Source organism: Tubulanus polymorphus, chromosome 9 (assembly GCF_964204645.1).
Source record: "Tubulanus polymorphus chromosome 9, tnTubPoly1.2, whole genome shotgun sequence".
In the NCBI taxonomy this organism is placed as follows: domain Eukaryota; kingdom Metazoa; phylum Nemertea; class Palaeonemertea; order Tubulaniformes; family Tubulanidae; genus Tubulanus; species Tubulanus polymorphus.
Window position 1 is genome coordinate 7,119,688 of NC_134033.1, and position 8,441 is coordinate 7,128,128.

At 45.6% G+C, this 8,441-nt stretch overlaps 1 long non-coding RNA gene across 1 annotated transcript; it reads right to left on the bottom strand.

The window, feature by feature from the left end:
- Positions 1-1,385: 1,385 nt before the first annotated feature.
- On the bottom strand, positions 1,386-7,707 carry LOC141910643 (uncharacterized). Its single transcript, XR_012619902.1, has 3 exons — positions 7,573-7,707; positions 5,272-5,397; positions 1,386-1,520 (listed from the first exon to the last, which is right to left on the bottom strand). It is a non-coding gene; the product is annotated as an uncharacterized LOC141910643 (long non-coding RNA).
- Between the last annotated feature and the right edge of the window lie 734 nt (positions 7,708-8,441).

The window sequence follows — 8,441 nt, forward strand, 5'->3', positions numbered from 1 at the left end:
GAGCGATGATTTGAGATCGTCGTTAGCACCTTTCGAGTCTCGTACTGTACGCCCGAATGAGACATGCATTTTTGACGCGACCACGACGCGAGACCTTTTCGAGACGCGCCGCGAACTAAGAGAATTTAAAGATATGCTGTTAATTTTATTGACTTAGTTACATTAAATTTGAGAGTCCACGGGCTCTTATCTTATGACGATTTATATAAGTCTTATATCTTCGTCTTTTTTGAACGAGGAGAGGAGTTCCGCCGCTATTTTTCACCTCAGTGCCAATCTATTGTTATTCGTCTTTATGAGAGGACCAGTTCGATCAGGGACGTGTCAGCAGTAGTTAGATGGAGACCATCAATCGAGGATCCGAACCCTCAGTCCTTTATTGACTGATGGCCTTCATCCGGGGGAAGTCATGACAGAGTGTCATACGTAGAGAACGGAAGATGTTGAGGAGAACTAGGTTCGAACCCGAGCGAAATCCTGGCCAGGTAATCGCCTACTTGGATGCTGGGCCCTGATCATGGAATGAGAAGGATGAATATTTATTTGCGATAATTTAGATAAGAATTTGTATCTTTTCCCTGAACCCTAGTAGCAAACGCCTATTTTACTTATCCAACCCTAAAAAGAAACACGCTACCCAGGAGAGAAACGCTACAAAAATGGTGGCAGCGGTGGGATCGTATTTGATTTGATTTGATCAATAAGTTGATAGACCCGCACAGAAGAAACTCAACGAGAATTTTAGCACAATATTCTTTTATCTTTATTATTTTGGCACTGAGTGGAACGTAGACTCGTTCAGAATTTGTATAAGACGATTAAGACTATTATTTGAATTTTAGTGACTTAGCAAAGATGAGTACTCAATCCGTTAACGTGGATGGTGATCTGAGAGTATCCCTTCGACTAGGAGTAACGCTCGTAGACAACCCCGAAGTCTTAGCGACGAGGCGTCGAAATCTCGAAGAGACGGGAATCTAACCCATAGTCAGCCCTTAGACAGAGTCAGCCCTTAGACAGAGAGACGACGGTCGTAGGAGATTCCCCAACCGTGACAGAAGTAGTGACCGCGCCTAATGTACTCGAGAAAGGCTCAGAGGTTTTTGAGACGACAGCGCTTCCTCGTAGGGTTAGCTCCGGAGATCAGAATTTCATTTATGCCGACCGTTTTGAGTCCAATGTCGAAACGAGTGATCGTCTTGACCGAGCTCCGCCGGGATAAAACTTTGTTTTCGAGAGTCAGCGCCTCACTCAAGACCGTAACCTGGCATGTAGAATCAAACCCGAAACCTTTGACGGCAATGGTTCCTGGCGAGATTATATTCAAGTTTTTGAGACAGTAGCACGTATCAACCGCTGGGACGACGGATCCAAGGCAGATTTTCTATTCGCACACCTTAGAGGTCCCGCCCGTCAATTAGCTTGCACTTTGTCGCATCAAAGTCGGCTTGATTATGGCGAGTTAGTCGGTATACTCGACTCGAGATTTGGTTCCGGCCATCAATCTGAACTCTTCTTAGCTGAAATTAAGAACAGAAGGCGTAAGAGGACGGAAACCCTGAGAGAGCTGGGGCATGAACTACTTTCCCTTGCCGTTAGGGCATATCCCGATTTAGACCCGTTTCAGCGAGACCGTTTGGTCCGAACACATTTATAGACGCGATCGAAGATAGAGAGCTGCGTATGCAATTGTACCAGAGTCATTGTAAATCGCTCGACGAGTTAGTCCGTCTAGCCGTAGAGTTAGAGGGGTTTAAGAGATTAGAAGAGGATAGAGAACGTGGATCTCATGGGTTCGTGAGAGCAACAAAAGTAGGAGAGAGCGACCAAATTGAGACATTGAGATCTCAGGTGACTGAGTTTACGACAATGGTCAGCAGTTAGTAGGCCTACAATCCCAACAGAGCGTTCGTCGAGATAATCATTCTATCATCTGTTACAGTTGTGGTCAAACAGGCCATATCTCTAGAAACTGCCGAGAAGGACCGAGACGGGGAAACGGGCGACCCCTGGCTCAAAGAGAGTCAAGCCAGAGGAGAGATTAAAAACCAAACTCTCATCGCCAACCCTCTTGAATGAACGAGTTACTGTAAGCGCGATCAGCAACACGGTATCTAGCATAATCATCAGCGGAAAAATCGACAATGTACAAACCAAATTTTTAATCGATACTGGTGCATGTGTTTCAGTTCAGAGTAAAAACGTATTCGAGAAATTACACCCAGCATCGCAGGAGAATCTAGAAGAATCGAATTTACGGCTATACAGTATCAATAATTCCCCTCTGAAAACATACGATAAACTTGAGGTCGGAGTCGAGATTTTCGGCGAGGTCATGCCCTGGTCATTCGCGGTAGCTGATATCGAAGATGAAGCCGTCTTAGGTTTAGATTTTCTTTCACACTACGACTAGATTCACCCAGCCAGGCAAAGTATCACGAGTCATGGTGAGCAAATCATCTACGGAAAGAAATGTCAGCTAGATAAGAACAATACTCACGTCAGAAGCCGTCAGCGAGTCGTTATCCCCCCTTTTAGCGAAAAAGTGCTCGAAGGAACGACTGATGTACAACTCCACTCCGGGAAGTGGGCTATGATAGAACCGTCTGAGTTTAGCCACAAACATCGATTTCTGACAGCGAGAAGTCTCGTCGACACCGAGAAAATATGGTTACCCACCAGTGTTTTAAATCCTACAATCCCACACAAGATTACAGTTTACAAGGGGACAACTCTTTGAGACCCGCATCTAGAGTAGAATCCAGTAATGTGAGAGCCACGCATACTCCCAGCCCTCCAAGCGGAGAGACTCCCGAATTTTTAAGAGATCTCGTCCAGAGAAGCACGAAAGACTTACAGCCAGACGAAGCATCTCAGGTCGAAAAGTTAATTTTAGAGTATCGAGACATCTTTGCTCGGTCCGACGCAGATTTAGGGGTAGCCCCGGGAATTACGCACGATATACACACAGGGGATGCTAAGCCGGTTAGACAGAAGACTCGACGCTTACCACAGGCAAGACAAGAGGTAGCCAGTCGCCTAGTCAAAGAGATGCTAGATCGCGGGGTGGTTGAACCGTCAACTTCACCGTGGGCTAGTCCGATAGTTCTTGTGTCGAAGAAGGACGGGGGGATTAGATTTTGCGTAGATTATTGGCGGGTGAATGACGTCACTATGAAAGATGCTTATCCCCTACCCAGAATTGATGACTCTATCCGTTCCCTTTCTGGCTCTATATATTTTTGTACTATAGATCTCGCATCTGGTTATTGGCAGGTCGAGCTGTCCGAATCTGCAAGAGAGAAATCCGCGTTTGTCATGAGAGATGGTCTATTTCAATTTCGAAAGATGCCTTTTGGGTTGTGTAATAGTGGCGCGACGTTCGAAAGACTCATGGAACAGGTTCTCTGTGGCCTGCAGTATGAGATTTGCTTAGTCTATTAAGATGATATCATAGTATTCGGAAAGAATTTTGAAGAGACTTTGGGCAACCTACACCAAGTATTCGAAAGGCTTAAAAGGTTCGATCTAAAACTCAAACCCAAGAAGTGCCACTTCTTTGAGAAATCGGTTGCGTTTTTAGGACATGTAGTCTCAGAGGACGGCGTATCGTGCGACCCAGGTAAAATCGAATCAATTAAGACCTGGCCTGTACCTCGATGTCAAACTGACGTAAGATCATTTTTGGGTTTAGCATCTTACTACCGGAGTTTTTACCGAGATTTCGCATCGACGGCGAAACCACTCCACCGATTAACCGAGAAGGGAAGGAAATTTGAATGGTCTGGAGAATGTCAGTCCGCTTTTGAGGAATTGAAAGACGCGCTCATGACAGCGCCCATCCTGGCATATCCACTCCCGGATACCCAGTTTATCTTAGATACCGACGCTAGTGGGGTAGGCTTGGGGGCTGTTTTGTCACAAGTACACGATGGGGCTGAGAAAGTGATCGCCTATGGCAGTCGCACCTTGTCAAAGCAAGAGCGAAATTATTGCGTCACGAGACGGGAGTTATTGGCAGTGGTCACATACGTCAAGCATTTCAGACATTATTTATTAGGGAGAGAGTTTCTGCTCCGCACCAACCACGGTTCGCTACGCTGGCTCATGTCTTTTAAAGACCCAGAGGGACAGACGGCCCGGTGGATTACACTTTTGTCAGAATACAACTTCAAGGTTCAACATCGTCCCGGCCGTCTTCACACTAACGCAGATGCTTTGAGTCGCAGGGAATGTCAACATTGCTTGAGGGCCTCTGAGAGGTATGAAACAATCGAGAGTCCATGCAGCCACATCAAGCGGGTGAGAGCTATCAGAGACTGTTCCACTGAATTATCGTGCGCGCCGAAATGGTCGCCAACAGAACTAGGCCAAGCACAAGCAAGCGACCCTGATCTCAGATGGATTGTAGAGCGATATAAGTCCCAAGATCGACCAAGCTGGCAGGATGTCGCAAGTGAGGGCGCTACCAGCAAATTTCTAGCAACCCGGTGGGAACAATTAAAATTGGTCGAGGGCGTACTGTATATCACCAAGGAAAGAGAAGGGTTAGATCCGTCCACGTTGTTAGTTTTGCCTAAAACTTACCGTCACGAAGTATTCATCGAGATTCATGCCTCTAGAACCGCCGGACACTTCGGCTACAAGAAAACTCTCACTAGCATTCACCAAAGATATTTCTGGCCCGAAATTCGGGATGATGTCAAGCTCTGGTGTGCGACTTGTTACCTATGTGCCACCAGAGTCCACCTAGTAGTAATAAAGCAAAACTTAAAGACTATCGCGTTGGCATACCTATGGAAAGAATAGCTTTAGATATTTTGGGGCCCCTACCCGAAACGAAAGCCGGGAACACCGTAATTTTAGTCGTCTCCGATTATTTTACTCGTTGGATGGAGGCCTATCCTCTACCAAATCAGGAAGCCAAGACTATAGCAGCAACACTCGTCCGAGAATTCATAAGTAGATTTGGTGTAGCGAGACAATTTCACTCTGATCAAGGGTCTAATTTCCAGTCAAAATTGATGACCGAAATTTGCGGCATGCTAGAAATGCGTAAGACTAAAACTACCGCCTACCACCCGCAGTCCGATGGATTAGTCGAGCGATACAATCGCACCCGGTTGAATGGGCTCGCCATGCTTGTGAATAAAAACCAGGACGACTGGGACGAGCAGCTACCATTTTTAACGATGGCGTACCGAGCGTCGACACATGATTCGACCGGATTTTCTCCAAACTATTTGATGCTAGGCCGGGATATAAACTTACCTATAGATATTCTCTCGGGAACTCCCCATCCTTCAATACAGCTCCCAGTTGAGACGTACGCAACGGAACTGAAGGAACGCCTTACTTTCGCTTTTTCTCACACCCGAAAGAACTTAGCGCTTCGTGCTAGAAGAAATAAAAGACATTATGATACTCGTAGTCACGGAACGAATTACAAAGTCGGTGATAGGGTATGGCTTTTCCGACCTGTCACGCCTGGCATGAAGTCATCAAAGCTGGCCTGTCATTGGGTAGGCCCATGTGAGATTTTCGAGATAATAAACGACGTAGTATATACTATAGCGCTTCCTAATTCGAACAAGCGTATGACCGTGCATTTCAACCGACTGAAACCCTACCTTGAGCCAACCGCACCTGACCTGAGGACTCCTGACTATCCAGAGAAATACTCGGACGAAATCAAAAGCGACGATTTTAGAACCACTTTTTTCGGGCGTACATCGAGACCACCTGATAGATATGGCGACTGGTGGTAGTCCAGATGTCATCTGCCATCGTAATTTTCATGTTTTTTTTTTATCCGTTCTATTTTGTAGGGATAAAACGACCAAGGTTAAATGTATTTACTGTGCACGAAGAGTCGACAAGGAAAACGTTCACGCGCATAATAGGTATTGTGAAGGCCGGACCCGCGAGGGGAAAGTTTTCGAGTGTGAAAAGTGCGGTAAACAGTTCGCTACCAAACTGAAGGCCCGTGGGCACGTCAAATACCACGAAGAGAGGGTGGGTATCCTCGAAGTCGCGGAAGACTCATGGGACCGAGACCCGCCTGCACAAGTCCTATCCGCGTCGAACGTTACCTCTACTGTGAGCGCGGTGTCCGCCAAAAGAAAGTTTCGACGTGACGAGCAGCGGCGTAAGCGCGCAGAAGAATCGAAAGCAAGATTGGATCGACAGCGGGAGCGAGAAGCGATCGACGAGACGGCAGAGCAGTTAGTGGTTCAAATCAATAAGATATTAGAAGAAGATGAGCCGGTCACTGGTGACGCTCGAACGGTCCACTTTGGTACGCAATCCCATACCGCTACTTCAACTAGAGAACAAGAGATGGACGTCACTCCCGTCAGCTGTCAATCGGAAGGGAGATCGGCTTCCGACGTCGTAACCCGAATCATGAAAGAGATGTCGGGCACCATAGAAGAGGTTTATCCACCTTCGATCGTCACAGAGAAATTCCCAGCTGTCATCAGCGATGATCTGCCGACTGCTGCAGGCGATAAACTACCAACCGTCGTCGAGAGCCTGCCAATCGGGCCGCCTACTACTGCTATGAAGACACCAGTAATTCAGTCTCAGACTTCCGTCGTCAAGTTGTCAACTGAGTCGCTGCCGGTAGTTGCGCAAGAATAGTCGTCCGAGCCATCAGTCGAGATAGAAAAAGGTACGTCGAAGCTGGAAGACGTCGTAGTCGACAAGTCATCAGAGAGTTGCCAGGCCAACAACGCGAGTCCAGCATTGTGCGAACAATTGGTCCTGCTACACAGTCATCCTGTTCCTGGTCGCAATGCGTATAAATATTTCGGTTCTCCATGCGACAGAGCAGTATGCAACCGGTGCGTCGTCGAATCCTTGAGGTTCAAGATTCGGTGGCCGACTCCAGAGTTCGTTCGACAAGTGGAGGTGACTCGACCTACGGCATTCGGGATGCTACACAGCCACCCTACCGCGGCCGGAGACGTAGAAATCTATGGATTCAGTAGCGAACCAGTAATATGAACGCTGTGTCTGATCGACCAGAAGGTGTTTGGCATCGTATGAGACTCTTCTCCGATTTTCGCTATTTATCGCCTCCGCCGGGGGAGGTCGGAGGCTGGGAGGGGGTGTTGTGGCGAAAATGGACCCTGTTTCTGTTTAACACCTCTGGTTCATTTTTGTTTCAGCACCTCATCCTTTCCTCCGATATCTCCGGGTGGGGCGATTTTATATATATATATATATATATATATATATATAAATAAAATCGTTATATATATATATAAATATATATATATATATATATATATATATATATATATATATATATATATATATATATTTATTTTATATATTTTTTATTTTATATATATATTTTTATTTTTTTTATTTTTTTTTTATTCTGTTTTCGATGGTTTAAATTTGTAGTCTGAAAATTTGGACACTTTAAAGTTTTTCGGGCGTCTCGTTGCGGTCTATTCGCGTTCGGGTTGGGGTTTGGATCGGTTTCTGTCGGGAAATAGCACGATCACATCTTTTTATTCTGCTTTTATCGTAAATTCGCGCTATAACATTCAAGTTACTTACCTGTAGTCTATTCTTTTGATATCGTTTTTTTTACTTTAGAACTGCCGTTTGGTAATGTCATAATCCTATTTTCATCATATTTACATAGTTTGATTTGTTTTCTTCGGTTCCTCGCTCGGCGAGTTGAGCTTTGTCGCACCGCTAGGCGGTTCACTATTCTTGCGCGCGTACATCAAACTCGGGTTTGATATTCGAATTTCGTTTTTATCCTCTTTAATGTATTCTTTTGGTATTTTTAGCGCGTGTATTGACTATATTTAATTTCTGGGAGCATTAATCTTCCTGTTAACTATTTTATTCGCGTTCTATTTTGTGCGCGCTCTTGGCCTACTTCTCGCGTAGAAAAATCACTACTGGCCAATGAGCGCACTCGGATTCCTATAAAAGGCGGGTCGTTCGAGCGTGTCGGACATTCCGATCTTTGGTATCATCACGCGTCACACGCAGAATTCCGACTTTACTATTGACTTTGCTATCGAGAACATAAATTATATATAAGATGTAAGAGATTGATCCTTCCTATCTCGCCTTCGGGTTGGATATGATCATCTTGTCCAACCCGAAGGAAGCAAATTATTTATTCGCGTTAACTTACGTACGATCGTCTGGCCGAGTTTGATTTTCGGCCGAGTTTGATTTTCGGCCGAGTTTGATTTTTCGGCCGAGTTAGACTTTTCGGCCGAGTTTGATGTCGCCGTTTATGACTATCTTCTAGTTAAACTTTTACCGGCCGACTGAGAGCGTCACCGATCAAGATATTTCGTCGAGCAAGCTTGTGTACATATTCTTTATCTATCAATCTATTACTATTCGTCTATATGATCCCTCAGTCCTTTATTGACTGATGGCCTTCACCCGGGGGTAGTCAT